The 21,534-nt window shown below is 45.9% G+C and overlaps 1 pseudogene; it reads right to left on the minus strand.

The window, feature by feature from the left end:
- LOC119393605 (atrial natriuretic peptide receptor 1-like) overlaps positions 1 to 20,978 on the minus strand; it is a 78,768-nt pseudogene extending 57,790 nt beyond the window's left edge.
- Positions 20,979 to 21,534: the final 556 nt, after the last annotated feature.

Consider the following 21,534-nt stretch of genomic DNA (forward strand, 5'->3'; position numbering starts at 1 on the left):
TACTTCATCGGCACTATAATCTCACTAATCTTGAACATTTCGTTTACATTACTGTAATTGTTGGTTGAACAAATAAGTCATTTAATTTTGGAGAGAATGACGTACCTTGACAGTTAGAAAGTGGAAAAGGGAGGGCTGGAAATTTCGCTCCCGTAATAGTGGTCGCTTAATCCTTTTTTTGGAGGTAATTTCCGCTACCACGTTTGAGGCATTTATTTATTACATAAGTATTCGTCGCCAGTTTTTCACGACTATTACAAGATGCTATGAGTGCTCCAGTGAGAATGACGCAAGAGTCGTTGCCCTTAAAGGAGATAGACGTCTCGGTCTAATATCGTCTTTACCGATTACGCTCACGCATAAGCCACAAAATTCAACATGTTCGCGTGCTATGTCGGACATCTGCCGACACTATACCATCACCAGTACCAAGACCTTCACGCGAGGGCCAACTTTATAACTGTCCGTTCTGGTTTAACAACTTTAATCGACAACGCCCATGCGCTACGCGCATGCAGATTTGATAACGGTCATTCTGTCGCCCACATTGCGAATATTGCCAGTAACAGTGTACCATTGATGTACGATGATTAAATTAGAAATAAATATGTGAGGCATACAAATATCAAGGTTAAGGAGTATCCAGTTTATTCACGTAGAAGAGCAATGACATTCTAACATCCCTAATAGTACTTAAGTCTGAGCGCATCTGAAGTGAGTCGTAAATACGACTGAGTGGCTTGTTGAAATGTATACGGTTGTGCGATTAACTATCTTACCATGCCGCAGTGTTTTAACAATGAACGCTATTAATTATAGAAAAGACACAGGCTTGAAGATTTAAAACTGGTATATTATGTATTTAATGAGAACAGCATTTTGGGCTAGTTGGTTATCCATGACATCAAAGAAATTACGCAACGAAAACACGGACAGAAGAAGATAAGTACAAACACAGCGCTTCTGTCCGTGTTTTCGTCGCGCAATTTCTTTGATGTCATATTATCTATGCCACCTTTTCACTCCAAGAGGCAGGAGGCTACATTGGAAATTAATTTCCATTAAAGGCTACTTAATTAAGCAGCACGAGTTCCCTTTAGTATGCACAGCTGGTCAGCTCGTGTCGGGAAGCCTGTCAAAAGCGCGCCATTTATTCTTAGTTCTATCCTTCGATCAAATTTTGGCTTTTTTTTAAAGCCTAGACAACGGTAATTCGAAAGCGTGCTATGCGTCCATCTGCACTCTTTTGCTGGTGCGTTAGTTCAAAAGCTTGCTTCTTTATTGTTGCGTGAACATCAGCAGCCGCCGATGCAGTGCAGGAAAATGATGCGTGCATTTACGAACATAAAGGAAGCAAAAGTATTCGGGCTTAAGTTCGTGCGCCCTAACGAACAGGGGAAGCACCTCTCTGGACGAATAAGTGGTATAGTTTCTACAGAGTATCATTAACGTTGTAACTTGATGTGCCCAGCTGAATATTCTCTTTGTGCGATAAGTTCTCTGTTGATTCAAGAGAAGAACTTTACGAAGCCTTTGTCTTACGTGTATTAATTGACGATGTGCATCGCTAATTTTCCTGCAAAACTTGAGGCTTTCTAACGCTAAGAGAAAGCTTGCCTAAATTTTAAAGACATATTACTTTTTCGGGAAAAATAAGGAAGCGAGCAGAGGAAGTATAATGGAACTAATAAAAGGAAAACTATACGTAACAAAAGAAAAAGAGGCGGCGCTGATTTTGCTTATTGTTGTTCTTTATCTGTGTTGATATATAAGTAAAACAACAATAACGCTTCCGGCAACTCCACTTGGGATATCGAAACTGATCTTGAAGTACGATTATCTTGAAGTTACGATTACGTGAACTTGTCGCGCCACTCGATATGTTTTCTAGTTGGCGTCACTTTAATTGAGTTTAGTCTGCAGTTCTTAAGAATGCATGGCAAGCCCATTCATAACCCTTCAACGTTCTCTTTGAAGATGTAGGCTTCTTTTTCTTGTTTATTTGATGCATGCAAACTCGGGAGGTCTTGATTGTACTGCATTTATTCTTGTTTCTATCTTTTGTTCTTGCAGATTTAGCAAGTGCCTATAAGTTCATCCCGTTCAAGTGTTTACATTTCGGCAATTATCCGAAATTTCTTACTAAGCGAAGCAACTTAAACAGGCAAAAAAAAAGGAAACGAGACACACACGCAAGCATAAATTATGTGATAATAAAATAAATAGTATGTGACACCTTCAATCCGCGCTAAGTGGGGCTACACCGACACAACTTCAAGCTGCCCATTTTGTCCTGCGCCGGTGCGGGACGCAGGCCTGAACCACCTCTTATGGACATGCCCTGGGCTACAAGCGGCTCGTCGACGCCACCTGCGGCGTGCAGGACTTCAGCACACCAGGCCAGCGGACCTGTAGCGATGGATATACGATCCGAACCATAGGTCCCTCCTGGACTTCATGGAGGAAACACAGCTGCACCATTTTGTGTAATGTGTATTGATGCCGCAGGGCAAACTAACGCGAATAAAAAAAATAGTATAAAAAACGCTAGTAAAAGTAAAATATCCGAGAAAGGAATACGCGAGGAACGTTGAGCATGCAACCTCCGTTCCACACGAGAGTGCTTTGAACATTGAGAAAATCGTCGCTGGAAGAAGAGGGGAGTGGGAGCGAGACAGATTATCTCAATCAGGAAAAGCTTAGCGAAGGTCTTGATTCTTGGTCGCCGTCGATACTCTCTTCAAAACAAGAAAACAGTGATCTTAATGTCCCGGTGTTCTAAGAACGCTCATCGACTTTCAAGCGCGTAAGATATTTCGTTTCTAAAACGCAAATGAATGTCGCATATGCGAGGATTCTAAGTGCGCAAGAACGGATCACTGATTTCTCTAACATTCAGTTGCGTTACCTTGTTTTTCCAGTCTATATAGTCGTTTTCCTATTCAAGGGAAGACATTGCTCTCCGTGTTCTCCCATTGGAGAAGAACATCTGCTCCTATTGAACCGAAACACTTTTTTGATTGTATAAGTACTGCAGCCCTTCTTATTTCCTGTTGGAGCCCTTGAAGATTTGTCAGAAAAGAATGCAGTAAAATTGCGAAGAAGATATCGAGCAGAGATTGTGTCGAATCACTTCCTTGAAGCGGCGGACGTGAGGACGCAGACTGCTCGCAATTTAGGCTCAATATTCTTCAAATCAGGGTTCTGGTTGAAATTGCTTGGGAAAAGCTTCAATCAGAAGATAAAGTCGCGCTGCTGCCTACGAATAACCGTAGACCGGGAAGCTCCTCAAACGTTAAATTTTTTATTAATTTTTTTTATTTATAGCCGAGACGAAATATAATGCGGCGACAAGAGCGCTCTTAGCTGTCTAAGCGAACTGTGGTGACTACCTTTTGATGTGGTACATACCTTCCTCAATCTTGGTGTGGGGAATTTAGGTGATCTCTACTTCAAGATGTTCTTCTTTGCATGCGAAGTTGAAACACAGAGAGAGAGAGAGAATTTGCACGTGCCGCAGTGTTTTGCCAATAATAGCTCCTGTAAATGCTATAGACTAGCTATGTCGTTCGCTGCTGTGAGAGATTCCGTCGGCGCGTGTTGCTAGAGATTGCTATTACCTTGCGCGATTTTCAATTCGTGGAACTAGAAAGAGAAGTCGGTCTCCTATTTTCATTTTCACTCGTTCAAGACGCAGATTGGAATCCTCTGAGGCAAATGCATTCACTCCCTTCCTAATGTTCCCCGCAGAGCCAAGAAAATGAAATTGAGGTCGGCGTAGACTTGTCCGTATGAATAAAGAATAAATTCATTCTTATTCCTAAATAAGCTTGCTACTTTTGTTGTGTAGTGGCTTGTGCTAGCCAAGATGAATATTTCCGCATGGTTGGGTTGTTTATTTAGGCGCGTTGTACCAACCCCAGAATGAATAGCATCCATCGACTACGGCTGCTGCATGCAAAAGAATTTAGAGCGAAGGGCTATTTATTGTTAACGGCCGTCATTTATTAAAGGAAGGAATTTAAGCAACATTGCGAGGATCTTTCAAGCAGTAATTAAAAACCGTTCAAAGAATGCGCAGAAGATTTTGGGCAAATAATGGAACGTTAATGCGTTGATGCGTTGATGCCATGTTACTTTTCTCCTCTGAAACGTTTTGTGTCTGTCAAATGCAATGTGGTGCATCTTGCACAAACCAGTCATGTTTCCTGTCACAATAACTATCCCTTTATCTATGCCCGTTTTTCTTATCGGGAACCACTTTATTGCGGAGTGTTTAGCAGCACACTGTTTACTATATGCTTCAACGACTCGTCTTTAACAAGCCTCCTGGCACGCCATGCAAATACTGTTGCTCAGGTAGGAATTATTTCAGCAAAAAGAAGTCTTTCTTCGCGAGTATTGTTTGCTATTGGCCGGCCGTCTTTATCGATAAAGCGTCAAAAAATCCATTAGTTGTCTATGGCTGCTTAGCTCGTGGATGCGGGCTCCATTCCCAGCCACGGAGGCCGCACTTGTATAGAGGGGAAACTAAGAAAATAAAAAAAAGGAACAGATGCGTAGTTAGCTTTGGATACATATTAAGAATCCCAGGTGGTCAAAGTTAATCTAGAGTTTGCCAACACGGTGTGCCTCATTATTATATCTTCGTCTTGGCACGTAGAACAGCAGATTTAAAAATAAGTTTGTCCTATTGTCATCGCGGGCTGCAGACCAAATTTTCTCGATTAGATGTATGTTCCAGCGCCGCTTGTTGGCGTCGAAAACATGTTGCTGAGATTATATGGGACTCGCTATTAAGCAGGTGTCAGCCGTAAGCGAACATATCTTTCTGTCAGGCATATACTTGAGCTCGCGAAGAAACACGCGAAGAAAGAACGCGTGCTCATTACAAACACGAATGACGGCACATTACAGCTGCGCCAGCAGCGTGCTGCGGTAGACTATCATCATGCTCAATGCTAATGTTTAGTTTGCCTTGAAGCCCAGGACACCCAATTGCGCACTCTCACACGCGTTCGGGACGGCGATATACAATGTGCAGCTGTCCTGCTTTTGACGACGGTTTAAAATAGACCTGACTACCGGTGTTCCAACGGGGAGCTCTTGCTTGAGTTCTTTCAGACGACAGCGTGCAAAGGAAGTACGCGCGCTAGGAAAAAAAAAAAAACACGTACGTGAAAAGAGAGAAAAGAAAACTTGAAGCAACTAAGAACACCTCAATGTTTCCGGAGGTGACATCCGGGGGACTCTCAAAAGCGATTAAGTTCGTAAATATGCGGAGCAATAGTAGGCCGTGGCCAGACAGTAAAACAAAAAAAAATCTTATTGATAATTCCCTTCTAGTTTAAAAACATCGGTGACCTTGCTGTACGCGCACAGGATATAAGAACGCCTACAGTCCCCTGTTAAATAACATCCGTCTTTCCAGCTTCCACGTACAGCTTATCCGGTATCTCGTCTTCGGCGATGCATTGAATAATGTTTCCAGAATTCCCGGCATATGCAATATACAATACATTTTAGTACTTCTAAGCATGTGATACCAACGCTGCCAAGAAAACGCCCAGATTTAAACCTTGGATGCATGTGCTACGAGTGTTCAAGAGACTAAGAATCCTGCACCTTATGGTGTTGGCGTCATTGCCATAATTATGTAAAATAAGGCCTGAGAAAAAGGTTGTTCAATAATTCGTTTTGGATGGATAGTTATAATGCCCTAAGAACATCAGCAAGTATTCATTTCGGCACAGCACATTGAAGCAAGACCTCAACAATCATGCTCCGGGTGGCTTCGTTTTCTTTTCTTTCTTTTTTTTTCATTAAAGTTATCTTTTGGAGGCTGTACGACATTACGAGAATATACGAGTAAGCGTGTTGGTAAATACACATCATGAAAAAACCATAGTGGGTCATAATAGATCAGCGCTTGGTCCCGTAGCGTCATGTTTCCTAGTGTTTTTTTTTTAAATGCGAAGCATTTCTTAGCGAACCTCTGGCACTTTGAGCGTTTCTATCTACGTATCTATCTATCTATCTATCTATCTAGCCGCCTACGTCTGGGTGCTCTTATGATCACCTCCTTAACTTGGTGTAGACAAAAATTTGCATGGGAGGGTAAGAGGATTTAACGAATATGATTGCCGGGTCATGACATGAATAACGTGAAAATCCTGTCGCGTACGTCGTCAAACCCTTTCCACCGGACACGTGTGGCACATACCCGTTTACCACGGGCCGCGGCGTACGGGTATGCGCCACAGGTGATTGACAGTTTATATCTACCCAGGAATGGCGAGAACCGACATTGGTAACTTAAATGCTAGAGCGTTAAGGAAAACCAACAATGGCAGCGTTGACTCAACGAATGGAAAGAATGAAAATTAGGATCCCAGCAGGAAGCGAACCCAAGTATTCTGCGTGGGAATCAGGTATTCTACCACTGAGCCATGCCAGGTCTATAAACTGGTTTGGAAAAACAGCCTACGCAGGCGTAATATCGGTGCAACGTCAATTGTGGTTGTGGTGCTTGCTATCTAATTTTACAAGAAAGCAATAAACACTACATGATACCCCTACGATGTGTACTCCTACGACACATGCATCATATCAGATTAACGTCTGTAGTTCCAGTGTTGGCTCCGCTTTTATAGCAGTCTAATAAACATTACGTTTGTATTCATATGATTCAGCAAGCTATATTGAAGCATTGCTCGACCCCGGAGGAATACATTAAAGGGACCGACAACTGGCCAGAACGGGTGATTAGATCCTGGTGGAAATGAAAAGGCCGTCAATTATAGTGACAGATTCCAGAATACTTTTCGCGATCTGAGTAGGATTTATATTTTTAAATCGCGTTTAAAAGTAACAAAAACCGACATGTCACGCAGCCTAGCGCGAGCGCCATGAACCAGACGTATGCAGTCTTAAGCACTTTGTTGTACCTAGTCTAATGCTTTTACACGCACCAGAACGAGGGCTGAAAATTTGAATATGTATGTTATTGTCAATTCCCGTTTGTTTCTAAGGTAAAAGAAGTAAAGCATGAGATGTGGCGCTGCTTTCGTGGCTTCCAGTGAAACGGAGGCTGCGGCGCATGCGCGCGACGTCCGGCGGCGTTTCCCGCGTAGCTCGACTCTAGTCTGCTCTCGTCGTATCGGACTTTTGAAGAGTAGCACGCGAGTTTGCGCTGCTGCTCGCAAAATGCCATCGACTTACTGTTCTGTGGAGAATTGCTACCACTTCATGAACAGCACTGCTGGTGTATCCTACCACCTGTTTCGTTTTCGAAGGCTTAGCTTGGCTTGGCTTGACTAAAATGTGATAAAGCGACCTGTGTACGACCAAAGTACTTCTATAAGAAGCCCAAGAAAAACTCTATAACTATTGTAAAATAATTTAATAGGCTAGAAAGCAGTAGTCGCGGCACCGCAGGCTTTGCAAACGTAACATTGCCTTTTCATACTTAGGGCATAACTTGTCACCACTGCTGGCGTATAATCGCTATCGCGCTCACCTCTCACTGTTTGCAGCATGTGATATTAAGACTGCATAATCGCTGCAGATCGAAAAACTCTGATGACAAATGTTTTACGGCGTTCTCCGCGTTACCACTCCGTGATTAGAAGCTCTGACCGGTAAGCTTCCCAATGCACTCAAGAAAATGGGTACCACAAAAGTTGGTTGTCGGTCCCTTTAACGAAAGTTACATATGATATCCACATCACCGCACCGTAAATTGCACTTAGTCTGCAAGAACGACGCAGTGTCCACTTCATTTCTTACGAGGCTGGGCGATGGCCTCATGCTGACCGAGGATGATGCCAGATTGAGTGACAGCCGCTTTGTAGACTAGGCTACGTAGGCCACATACGCCCAGGTAGTATACGAATACGACAAACACCATCCACTGATGTTGGTCCACGTAGCACTATCGAGGCCTACCAGCCTCGACGGCCTATACCTCACCAAAGCGAAGGGGGGCTTCAGGTTCCTACTTGTCGCCGGCTCTGTCGACAGCCGATTTGTCGACGAAATTACCGAGCATGAGGATGTAGATGCGGTCACTGACCAAGTCAAGGTGAAAAACACAGAGACGTTTCGGGACCCATACGGGTTCCTTGTTCACACTAAGCAGGCAAGAGCCGTGTGTCGCTTTCTTATGCTAAAATGTGACGTAATGAACGGGTGTAGGTGTAGGAACCGAGGCATCCTAGAATTCCAGCAGCTCTGCTATACCACATACTTCACTACACATGGACCGCTCGTCACCACGATCACGACCGGATCCTATAGCAAGTCATGAACAGCTGCTGGTGCTCACTGATCACCGTGATGATGCCCTTGTTCAAGAACTGTCAAGAACTTCTTCCACACATGCACACGAGTTCGTGAAACGTGCGTGCGTTCTCGGGACACATATGCGGCTCTTCAACATATATATGTGTGCGTATAAAATTTAAACATATCTTTAGCGTCATTTTGTAACGTGTCGCTCAGTAGAAAAAGTTACGCCACCGTCACCTACCCGCCGCATGCTTCGCATAACTTCGACTCCCACAGTACGTGGGATCTGCCGAATTTTTTGCATGCGCATTTTATATCCCTTCTTTTGCATGTGCTTTGTACACACATTGATTATCTTGTGATGATTTCAAGCACTAATAGCCCCTAGATTTTGTTTTTTGCCTTGCGATAAAATTATGAAATGATATTAGCAGTTTATTAACATATGTTGCCTTCTGAATTGTACTCCTATTGTGAGGTAAAATACTTGTGTAACTATGGTTGACGTGCCACCCGAATAAGACCGGCTGCTTTATATGTAAACAAAATAAAAATATTGTGCTTTAGGTGCGCAGTACCCTGGAGTTCAAAATGAGCTAGAGTGGGTCAAATTGTGGCTGCCGTCCTGATAAACAAGCCGCAGAAGCTACATGTTTGAAATTGTGGTGTTTTACGCGCCAAAATCAGGGTATGATTATGAAGCGCGCCGTGGTGGGGGGCTCCGGCACGCCTAAACCTAAGCAGACGACTGTTTCTTTTTATTTCGCCCGCATCGAGATGCTGCTGCCGCTGTCTGGAATCGAACCCGCGTCCTCCTGCTCAGCAGCGCAACACCTCAGCCCCTAAGCCACCATGGTCGGTAAAACGAGGCGTCTCAATGAACCACGCTGTGGTAGCAGGTACGTAGTCCACCGTACTGCCGAAGTCTCACGTCTGAGTCGCGGTGAAGTGGCCGAGCCTGCGGTCTATAAAGGCAGCAGCGCCCGCTCTCCAACACAAATATTTTGCCGCCGGCGCGCTGTTCGCGGGCCGTCGAGCATGCGATTCATCTCTCACACGCCTCGCACCCTGACACGCCACGGCGTACGCGGCTTGGCTGTCGCTTCGGGGCTTTACTGCGCGTGGCGTATCGCAACTCTTTTCATGCCTGATTTCTCATTCGTCTTCTTTGCTCGTCACCCCCCCCCTCCTGCTACGCAACCCCTCCCTTTCCCGCCATAAGCTACAAAGTAACCGATGGCTTTGGCCTATACGCCGGCGAGTTGAAATGATTGCCGCGAATGTGCCGGCGTGACGCCCGGTCTGTATTCGTTCATCGTTCAGTGAAGATTGATGCAGTCAGGGTTGAAAAGGCGAAAAAAAAAGAAAGAAAGAAAGAATGCGAGGACGCAGTGGACTAAGGTTGCAAAATATTGTCGGTGTAGTTCTCGTTAGGCTTCGTGTATACGTTATAAATCGAAAAAGAAAAGAACAAGTCCTCTTGTATTCGTGGCGTAATCTGCAGACATTTATGTTTCTCTACGTATGTTTTTTTTTTTTTTTTTTTTTGTGGCTGGGCTTACTAGCACTAGGTAGAGGCGCTATCGCTTCCCAACCACAAACTTAATAAGACAGTTTAAGGAGTCTATTGGTAAATCATAAAACAAAATGAGTACAATCCCTAGAAATTCCGGCTCTCAGATTCTCCGATAGAAAAGAACTGGGACGCAAAAATGGTTCACACTATATGTCCTTCCTTGGGCTTAAAACGAAAGGAAGATAAGCTAATTAGCAGGGATTCCCCACGAACGCACATGCACGCAGACACGGCACACGGTGTCTGAGACGCGGTGTTATCTCTTTCTCTTTTCTTGCGTCCACGTCTCCATGCCCTCACTTTTTTTTTCACGATGCCTCCCTTAAGGCTGCGAATGAGGCAGTACGGGAGGCGCGGAGATATACTCGCTTCTATAACCAGTAAACATGAGCAAGCTTGGAAACGAGGTACCAGTTTGCAACAGCGCGGCTTTCTGTAGACCTGTCGGAGGTTACGTAGTTTGAAGCAAGTTTTGAAACGAACCGTACGTGAAATTAGTGGCAGCACTGCGAGGCGCCATCAAAACGACACTCTCTGTCGATAGAAAATGTCAATGTTCTTGGAAACTCGACAAATGGGCTACAATGTGCTACTTAAGAGGCGCTACCCAAATTTGCGGAGCACCTGAGAGCGGGCAGAATTTTTTATTTGAATTCCTCTGAGAGGTTGGTCGCTGTGCATATTCAGGGAGAGCATGTTTTAGTTATTAGGAGTTGCGTTAGTGTATACTGCTTAGAAAGAAAATGAGTGCCAATAGCCAGGCTTTTAGTGGCTTTGCGCAAGCCAGAAATGGATTATCTGGAAGCTCTTTTACGTAACGCCTGAGCCTGCGGTATGCATTATGTTCTTTGCCACGTTATGCTCTAGTTTTTCTATGTTACGTGCTGTGTTTTAGCAGACCTCCAGTTGCCGGTAAGCCCTCGGGTTATCGTGTTTTTATCTCTAGTTGCTCCATTTTTAGCGCACTTTTATTTAGCAGTATATATCAAAGCATATTTTTTGGCATGTACACGTTACGAAACTGTGCTTTTTGAAAGCTGCTGAACTGACTGAATAACTACACAGCGCGTACAGACTTTTTTATCTCTCTTGGTTAACCTGTCTGCCTGCTCCTGTTCTCTCACTCCCCTTTCTGTGTGTGTGTGTGTGTGTGTGTGTGTGTGTGTGTGTGTGTGTGTGTGTGTGTGTGTGTGTGTGTGTGTGTGTGTGTGTGTGTGTGTGTGTGTGTGTGTGTGTGTGTGTGTGTGTGTGTGTGTGTGTGTGTGTGTGTGTGTGTGTGTGTGTGTGTGGTGTGTGTGTGTGTGTGGTGTGTGTGTGTGTGTGTGTGTGTGTGTGTGTGTGTGTGTGTGTGTGTGTGTGTGTGTGTGTGTGTGTGTGTGTGTGTGTGTGTGTGTGTGTGTGTGTGTGTGTGTGTGTGTTGTGTGTGTGTGTGTGTGTGTGTGTGTGTGTGTGTGTGTGTGTGTGTGTGTGTGTGTGTGTGTGTGTGTGGGTGTGTGTGTGTGTGTGTGTGTGTGTGTGTGTGTGGTGTGTGTGTGTGTGTGTGTGTGTGTGTGTGTGTGTGGTGTGTGTGTGTGTGTGTGTGTGTGTGTTCTGCGATCAGCAACCTTCAATATGAGATGGTGAAAGTGTCCTGCAAGTAGAAGCTCTTCGCAACGTTGCTTTCATGTACAGTCGGAGACTTTCGTGCTTTCACGTTTCTTGATGAGGTTTCTCGTCTCCTGCGAGAGCTTGCCAGTAGACATGGATGCACCCATGTTGACGCCTAGTGTCATGTCTCCACTGCGACGACTAACGCCCATGATCATGATTAAGCCGTCGTGGTAAGTGAAGTTGTGAACATATATTTGGACACAGCGAATCGTGAAACCCGCGTAAAGATGGCATCAGCAAACTCATAATCAACGGTGGTACACGATACGCACCTCTTCAGAACGTCGTCAGTTTAGGAGAGAAACGGCACGGTGTGTGCTTTCTAGTAGTGGGCAACCGACGCCTGTGCTCATCCATACACTACCACACTGCGCTACAGCAACACGGGAGACAGAGGTTCGTAGCATGAGCCGCAGACGCGGGCGTCCCGCTGGCCTATATTTCGCTCCACCAAGGCACGACATTCGCACGTCGAAATGGTGTCCTTTCTGCAACGCGTATTGCAGCAGTTTTGTTAGCCGGTGCTCTCGCTATCGAAGCAGACGCGGCGGAGAAATCCCGTTGGTGTGTGTGTGTAAGCAGCACTGCTCCGATGAGCCGGCACTCGCTAACACGAAGCGAAAGGCAAAGAACGTAACGGCGTCTTGGGTGCCTCCGCGACGCCAGCGCGGCCAGTGTCCCTCGCTGTTATCGAGACGCTTTAACCATGACCTCCGAGATCGCGCGCAATCTCGGAGTAAGCGCTAGTAAGTGTTGATCGTGTCGCATTACTTCTTTTCACCTCTCACAGACGGCGACACTGCCACGTTCCGCCCCACGTACCTACACCGCCAACAGAGAACACCATTTGAGAGAGGATGTGTGAAAGATGTAAAGTGCGTTCGTGAAGTGTCCAGCATCTACAACGGTAGCTTAGTCGGTTGAGCGTCGGGCGCTTGTCGTCGCGGCCGCAACGTCGTGGGTTCCGGATCTTTTTCTTTCTCGCCCGTTGGCGTCCATTTTATCAACGCCATATCCGTGACGGAAGCACTTGGTGGACCACGGCGTAAAACACTTTCGTGTTAAGAAAAAGCCGGCAGATCCCACGCATTGTGGGAATCGATGTAATGCGAAGCAGCCAGCAAAGAGCCGCATACATCGACTTGTATGTCATTGAGGAAAATGCGTGTCATGGTTTTCATGTTAACTCCTATTATTTATGTTCGTCACACAGTGACGTCGCGCAAGACCAATTCCGGGGTAGATCAAGCTAGCGAAACGGCCACCAGCGCGCCATGAGCGTGGCACGTAAGTCATGCTGTACATGACATGCGTGTCATGATTTTCATGATAACTCGTGTTATTTATGTTCGTCACACGGTCACGTCGCAAGATACCAATTTTGGTGTATATCAATCTAGCGAAACGGCCGCCAGCGCCCCGTGAGCGTGGCACGTAAGTCATGCTGTACATGACATGCGTGTCATGATTTTCATGATAACTCGTGTTATTTATGTTCGTCACACGGTCACGTCGCAAGATAACAATTTTGGTGTGTATCAATCTAGCGAAACGGCCGCCAGCGCCCCATGAGCGTGGCACGTAAGTCATGCTGTACATGACATGCGTGTCATGATTTTCATGATAACTCGAGTTATTTATGTCCGTCACACGGTCACGTGGCAAGATACCAATTTCGGTGTATATAAAGCTAGCGAAACGGCCGCCAGCGCACCATGAGCGTGGCACGTAAGTCATGCTGTACATGACATACGTGTCATGATTTTCATGTTAACTCGAGTTATTTATGTTCGTCACACAGTCACGTCACAAGATACCAATTTTGGTGTATATCAAGCTAGCGAAACGGCCGCCAGCGCACCATGAGCGTAGCATGTAAATCATGCTGTACATGACATTCGTGTCATGATTTTCATGTTATGACTTGTCATTTATGTTCGTCATACAGTCATGTTACGCCGTACCAATTTTGGTGCACATTCGATTAACCAAGCGACCAGGAGAGCACAAAGTCGTAGGCGGCTAGATAGATAGATAGATAGATAGATAGATAGATACGGTCAAAGTCGCAGAAGTTCGCTAAGAAATGCTTCGCATTTAAAAATCCAGCCAGCTCTACTTCGCGAACACTGTCGAAACAGCGCAGCTTATGCCCGTCCTTCATCAGGCTATATCGCACTTCTATATTTTTCAAGTTTTTCAAGTCTTCCGGTCATTGGCGCTTAGCTTCGGCCTCTCTTGCGCGAACATCACGGTTTGTTCTGCAACGACATGCCCGTTCTCGCGTCAGCTCTCGCTGACGCTCACGTCGGGCGGCTTTTTCATCGGGAGCACGAGAAATGTTCGCCATCTTGAGAGCGCAAGCTCCTGAAGACTGATACTGACACGCTGGTTTACACTCCACTGCGCCTCACTCTCACCCCATCTAGGTGCGTTTCTCGAAGGTTCACCCCTCGACATCCTCCGCCCTCGCCTCTCGCAGCACACGCAGCCCTACCCGTCCTACCGAGCCTCACTCTCGCCACACTGCGAGGCCACGTGATCACCGCTACCACAACACCGGACATGAAAGCCTCGACTAAGAACAGCTTCGCTGTTAAACATGTTCAAATAAGATACAAAATAAATAAAATCATTTATAGAAGGCGTTGCTGAGTTTTCTGGCTCTTGGGCGGGGACGTGCGCTGGTCGAGTCTTTCATTGTGTGCATTGTGTGCAAGTTTGTACGGCTGACCGATACTAATTAAATATGTAAACAGAAATCTCACCGCACGCCTCAGTTGCGTGAGGCAGGCTAAAGGGCCCAAGGCACAGCCAAAAGGTAAAGTTATCTGCTTGATAGACACATGAAATGTTCATTGAGCGCACGCTCATGGGCGTGCGCTCGACAATCAAATAAAATGGGTTCCACGGTTTCGATTGAGCCACAGTTGTTGCAGTCGTGAAAAGTATAGGCACCTATAGGTCTGCGGAAGCTCTAAATCTCCCATCAGTTTGTGGCAGTAGTTGTTCGAACTACACGGTACATGACTAAAACGCGTTCTTGGGCTAGTTGGTGCATGGTCTGACAAAAATTTGGAGGTACAAAGGAACAAGGACAAGAAATGGACATTTGGCACCAGTCCTGTCATTTCTTGTCCTTGTTCCTTTGTGCCTCCAAATTTTTGTCAGACTACACGGTACATGTTAGCGCGTGCCGAAGTGGCGGGGTTATTCAGCTTTCTCTAATCTCACGTTGTGTCTAAACGTCTGGCGCTGATTGTACTTAGCACTCTCTAAGCGCGACGCTGCGCAAAGGTGCCGCTCGTCCAACTTATTTCGTTTCATATACGAGCACGAACACAAAATGGCTGCAGTTTATGGTCCTATGCAGTCAGCAAGCCGAGAACGTCATCTGACAACCTTGACTCCGTGTATGCACCGTCAAGCGCCAGGAACATACGACGTCACACGATCAGGCAATTCTCCGTGACCGTGGGAGGACGTCCTTCCCAGAGTGAGACAAAGGGCTCGCGAAGCAGATCAGGTTAATTAAGGGTTTCGCGGGCGCGGGCGCGGCCGCTTCTACGCCACCGATAAGTGCACTGTTTCAATGTCGGTGAGTGTGCCCGGAGTTACGCTCTCACGCCGTATAGGCTGGCTGCCAGGTTCACTTCGTGGCAACGGGACCAAGAGACGGCGAAAGCTATTTGTGGCGGAGCAGGAGAGTCACCCGATCGTTGAGAAATTATTCCCTGCCTAGAGAGCCTTCATACCAGCGTAAGAAGATTGACTAATAACTTATCTCTACGTCTCGATGCTTTGGTACGCAGGTTAACGCTATCCGATATTGATGCAATGTGATACAAACTGCTTGATGTGTCGGATGCGATGATGTGAACAACTTCGCAATTATTGCTGCGACTGATTGCTCAGGCTACATCTCCTGGAAAACGGAATGTGAAAAGTGCATATATATTTTAATACGAGGCGCTGCCACGTTTATAGCCGATTCAGCAAAATTCACTTTAATTTCAGAACAAAATGGCGCAAGGTTTTGCGGTTTCCAGATTATTCATGCTATGAAGAGAATTCCATTGTGCCCTTATTCTTGCTTATGTAATTGCTTGCTTTTGTTAATTGATTGATTGATCTTAATGTTGTGCAAAAGACAGCCACTATGAGAAGCGCCGGCAAAATGTGCTTTGGAATGACTTACGCTTCGTAAACGTGCATCGCACGTTCTTTACACGTGTTCTTGCACCGCGATCGGAATGTTGCTGCCGCTGTCGAGAATCGAACCCGCGACATCGTGCTCAGCAGCGAAGCGCCACAACCATTGGCTCACCGTGGCGTGTGTCACTTTGCGTAGTCTGTCCTAACGTTGACATTATTTAAAAAACGCCACGCCTTTTTATATGACTGCTTGTTCAACGCTGTTAGAGATTCTTGCTCATCAGAAGATTTTCGCAGCCAAATTGGTGCGCGAAGCTTTGCTAGAGAAAGCTGCGTGAATAATAACAAAATGTTCGAAGAAATCTTGCGTTATAGCTGCCTCGAAAATGCGTTGTTCAGGAGCTGCATGAGGTAAAATAAAACGATCAAGCTCATATTTAACGATAATTACCTTCCTGCTGTGTTCATTGTTGGAAAATTTATGGACTCCAGAAAACATCTTTTTAAGGAAGCCTTTCTTAAATCTCGAGTACATGTTTCTACAAATCAATAATGACGAAAGTAATAAGTTAAAAGACATAAGAGAGAGAAAGAGAGTAAGGAGTTCTGCTTTGGCAGAGGTTTTTTACGCTAATTTACCACTCCGAGCAACCCGTAACGCTGTACGTTACATCGCAATAAAGTTTGATAACCTCAGACGTTTGTAAATGAAACGCCAGGCGGTTCTCCTCGCGTAGAACAACCATACGGGCGCTCCTCTTTCCGACCTCGTTAGCGCGAACTTTGCATGCGAAAGTTCTGTGCATGGTAGTGGTAACCACCGCGTCGGCGCGTGACGCAAATCCATATAAACATTTATCCTGGTACAAGCCCTACTAAATAGAGTATAGAGCCGTGCGTCACTGATGGTTACTTCATATGGTCTCTGATCAGAATTTAAAACTCGTTTTACGTCGAGACAACGTGCGATAATCTGTTTACGCCTGATTCCACGTCGAGAGGTCACGTTTTCATTAACCTGTAAAGATAAGCATGTTATTTCTTTTACGCTTCACTTCGAGCCTGTCGAAATGTTATCAAGAGAAAAAGAAATGACTGAAGGCATGATATGTAAATATAAATTATTTTACAGCCGCAACTCTTGTGCCTTGCTGTGACTATAGACAAGACTTCCTTCGATCTGCTATTGCAAGCGTTATTTAATGATGCAGTAGCTCATGTCTAAGAATAACGCATGAATACATAAAACGTGCGCTGAGAAACACTGACATACTAATACATGTTCCACGCTAACAACGTGTGTAGAGCGAACGTGGTTTGATAGATGAACAATTATATTGTCACCGATAAACGACGACACAGTTTCTTTTTCTTTTTCCTTACTGATTTCACGCTGGTGGAATTCGAGTGCAAACTCATGTGGCAGCATCGTTGTTCTTGTAGTTGAAACACAAGTGAACCAGAGAATAGGGCAGGGAACAGTGTTGGCGGTAACGCGTTACAAGTAACAGCGTTACCGGTAACGCGTTACTTTTTTTCAGTGACTTAGTAACGTACTCGTTACTATTACGGAACTGTAACGGGTAACGTACTTTCGTTACCATTTTTCGGTAATGTTAGGTCTCACGTTACTCGTTACTTTTTCATTTCAATTATCCTCGCAGTCCTACACAAAATTAATGCGTCTTGTAGGAGCGCCTTTCTCGGAGCTCACCCCGACGTTATTTTGTCTCTCTCTCTCTTCATCCGTACTGGCACTTTGCTTCAGTTATTTTGTGGCTGCGGCAGACTACTGTCGGCCCGCCAAGCGTTGACAAAGCGACCCCGCATGGGGTCCTTTATTGCGCGGGAGAAATTGCAATGGGGAGCAAACTAGCATAATTTATTAAACGGATCTGCTATAGTTTCGGCTACCTCGCTATCGAGTTTCGATTGTCGTTGAATGTCGATGAAGTGAAGCGAAATGCAGTCCTCGCAACCGTCAAAAGTGAGCTCTCGAGATTTTCTTGGCTTATGGACATCAAGGCTCGGTGTGAGCTCCAACACAACGGAGGATGACTGCTTCGGAAATGCCTTCTCGACATCACCGCCATCTAAAGATGAGAGACTGTCTAAGTACCTTCGGTGCCGCATGACATTGCGTTGAGCGGATTCGAGGAAAATTTTCCGCGCGTTCACCAGCTCTTCCTGACAGTGATTACACAAGTACCAGATAGCGCATCCGTCGAGCTCCAATTTAGCATAGGTGTGGACGTATTTGCTAAGAAGCGAGTCAAGCTGTCCGGTGACAGCTGTGAAATTCAGCTGTTGCTTACATTCAGCACTTAGTAGTTACACTAGGAAGTTGTCTCTGCAATACTCTAGCACTGTTCATAAATTCAGGATTCAAAATTAGTTCTTGCTTCTTGCTGTCTGCAACTGCGACTACCTTTCTGGTTATTGAATTCGCGCGAGCGAGGCTAACGCTGAACACCTTCACACACACACAAACGCCATATTTGTGGTAATAATACAAGTTAAATTGAAAAAAAAAAGAATGTCCATACGCGCAAATACTTTTCCCTAGATTTATGCCATTTAAGCATTTATTTGCTGCTAAAAAAATTGCGCATTTATTTTGTAAGTAAAAGCGCGCCGTCGTAATTACTGCAAATTTGCTCAGTGATGTTTTCTTTGCGGAGAACGTTGACGATGAAATCGATCACTTTTATTTTGTTGTCCCACTGCGAAAAAATGACTTCCCCATGTGCCGCAGAGTCGGAAGCCGTCACATTAATTATACAGGCAACTTTAGGCAGTACTGCCAAGGTACAGCGCATTGGAAATTATTCTCGTTAAAATTAAATCAGTACTTCGAGTAAAAGTGTTGTTTCGGCTAGAACTTTTATGTGAAATATAAATTCGAGCTTTATAAAGTTTCTATTGTACGTTGCATAACATCGATTCCCACGGTACGTGGGATCTGCCGAATTTTTTTATGGGTAACGTAGGGCTGTAACGCGTTACTTTTTCTTTAATGTAACGAGTAACGTATTTAGTTACTTTTTTTTTCGGTAACGCATACAACACTGGCAGTGAATCTCTAAACTGTTAGAATACTACGCTGTAATATGTGTACAATTCCGGGTACACTGGAATTATTGCCGGTGCTTGGTGACCGAGCAATGATATTTATATATTACAATACAGTTGTTGCTACATATATTGATGATCGCGAATTTCTGCGTTAAGCCTTATTGTTAAGTAAGGTGACAACTTGCGCTGGTTGGTGTATAACATACTTGGGATGTGGGAAGACCAGCGCTTATGCAAACAGCGAGGGAAGAAAAATATACAATATCGTGCTGGCTAGCCAACTCAACGCGACATCGATCTTCACTTGTGTACGCGCTTGTCGTTCAAAATCTGGAACGTCTTTGTACCGATAACGGCAGGGGCTCGACGAAGTCTTAGGCGCACGTTTCTTAGATCACCATGAAACTTTCACTGGCGAATTTTCTGTTTCACCTAAAATAAACCATATATATTCCTTCCGCTCTGCAACAACGTAGTCAGAAGGGACGGCAGGAAATTGATCTGTAAAATCAACTGACTAAAAGAAGTCACTTTGGTTTGTCTTTATTATAGCAATGGTCAGTGGTGTGATCTGAGTGCTCCCAAATAATTGCCAACAGTAAGCAAGGTTCTGCCTCCACTCAAAGCGGCTTTAATACGGCGCCGTTATACTATGGGCTAAACGAGCCATTGGTTGATTATATAATTAACACCCAGTAATTAGTTAAATATTCTTCCTACAATTCTATAGAAGCTATTGGTGCATATTGCGATGTAAGAAAGGGAAAATAGACAACCACCCGTTTGTAGCACGAAGCCACAAGGAAATAAAGTGGTTCCCGGACCAGGACGAATTTTTCGGCAACTAAGAGGCTTTCTTTCTGAGATATCCGTATGGATTTCCTTGTGGCTTCGTGCTACAAACGGGTGGTTGTCTATTTTCCCTTTCTTAACCCTTGCCGCCACCTTGCGGGTTTCCGCAGAACTGATTTGCTATATTGCGATGTATTTCAAAACAAATATGATGTCATATATGACCCTAATGCAAAATACTAAGACCTTCAAGTGTTTTGCTCAGCGAAGCAAAACAGTTGAAGCAATTGACACCAGAAAGCACGATTTGGTACTTTAAAGAATTATGGCTCAAACCAAGCTTGTCAAACAATCAGTCGTGTAATCGAATCCTCCGGGAATATGAAATTATCCAGGTTTACTATTTATTGTTACGATACTGCAGCGACTACGTACCTTTTAACAGGCGGGCAAATGAAAAAAAAAAATTGAACGTTGGGCCTGGTTCGCTTCTTACATCCTAGCAGAGACACGTCGACGTCACTAAAACAGGACACGCATTAAATGTTAGCGCACTCGATACGAATGACTGAAGCTGACTTACTCCTAGCGCATTCCTTGATGTCAGCCATGATGGTGCGCAGGTCGGACATGACCACCTTAGTCTTCTCGTTGCGCAGGAAGTGTCGCTTGCAGGTGATGCTCATGTTGAGGCCCTCGGCTAGCTCGGTCAACTCGTTGAACAGCGACTCGTAGTAGACGTTGCGATCGCGGTACACGATGCCGAACCTCCGCCATTCGAAGTGGCCCAGGAAGGCCAGTATGGCCCTCGCCTTGTCCCTGAGGACGTACGACGTCCGTATGAGCGTCGACGTTTGGTTCGGGGTCCTCTCGAAGCTGTCTCCGAGGCCCGTGACGATCGGGATGTGTCGGTAGCCGGCGTAGCTCTCAACGATGTACAGGTCGCTACTGCACGACGGTCCCACGAACGCCGTGACGTGCGGTACCCGCTGGACCAGATCAGTGGCCCTGCCGATGGCGTAGCGGGCCGAGCAGCGGTGAGGATAGTAGGCTGGAGTGAGCTGTAGCTTGGTTTCGTACACGTGACGGCAGGTCTCTTCAGCCGCTATGTCGATGGCCGGGCCGATGCGCTGGATGTCGAAGCGGTTCTCCTCCGAGCGTGACACCATGATGACCCCGACGACGTACTCGGGAGATGATGCGGCACTCGGTAGCAGAAGCATTGCGGTGAATAAAACGCAAAGACGGCGCGAGGTAAGCAGCGAGCGGCCGCGAAAGTCCGTGGTGGCAGCGCGGTGAGACGAAGCAGCTTTTTGGACGCGATCCATGAGGAAGGCAAAGGCACCGGCACACCCCGCTCGAAACACGCCGGCTGCTAGGGTGCCGCCGTGTCCTGCATGGCGTGTGGGCCGAGGAGCGCGAGACCGGCCTGGTGGCGAGGAGCGACCGCGACTAAAGTGAACTAAGCAGTGCCCTGTTGCCGCGGCTCGTGAGGCGACCGAGGCGCCGCCCGAAGCAGCGCTCAAATGGAGCGGGGGCCCGCCGGACAGGCACCACCGGCTTCTCTCGTTGCCACTAGTTCGATTTCTTGCGCATCAGGCTCGCTCGTGTGTACTGTGCTCGGCCTATACCCTCGTAATGTTAACTGCCCGCTGCAGAGCGCCGAAAACTGATATCTTCCCGTTTGCGGCGGAGAATAGAGAGCGCTCAGTTCCGCTTGCAGAGACCACTTTGCTAGCCCAGCGCTCGTTTGCAGGGGTAAGCGCTGAATAATCGCGCCGCCACAGTGTTTTCAGGAGAGTCAAATTAGTCTCAAGAGAGTTCCTTTTCTCGGTAAGAACCGGATGAAAGTGATAAAAAAGACAGGCTGTGGTCTGGTCGCGGAGAACCTTAATTAGAATTCCCCGTCACGCACTCACTCGGTGAAGGAAACGCAGGAACCACTTTATGCAATGCTAAGGATGTCTACTGAAGGAAATGCCAGTGCGGTTTGGATA

The sequence above is a fragment of the Rhipicephalus sanguineus genome, chromosome 5 (genome assembly GCF_013339695.2).
Source record: "Rhipicephalus sanguineus isolate Rsan-2018 chromosome 5, BIME_Rsan_1.4, whole genome shotgun sequence".
Classification (NCBI taxonomy): Eukaryota; Metazoa; Arthropoda; class Arachnida; order Ixodida; family Ixodidae; genus Rhipicephalus; species Rhipicephalus sanguineus.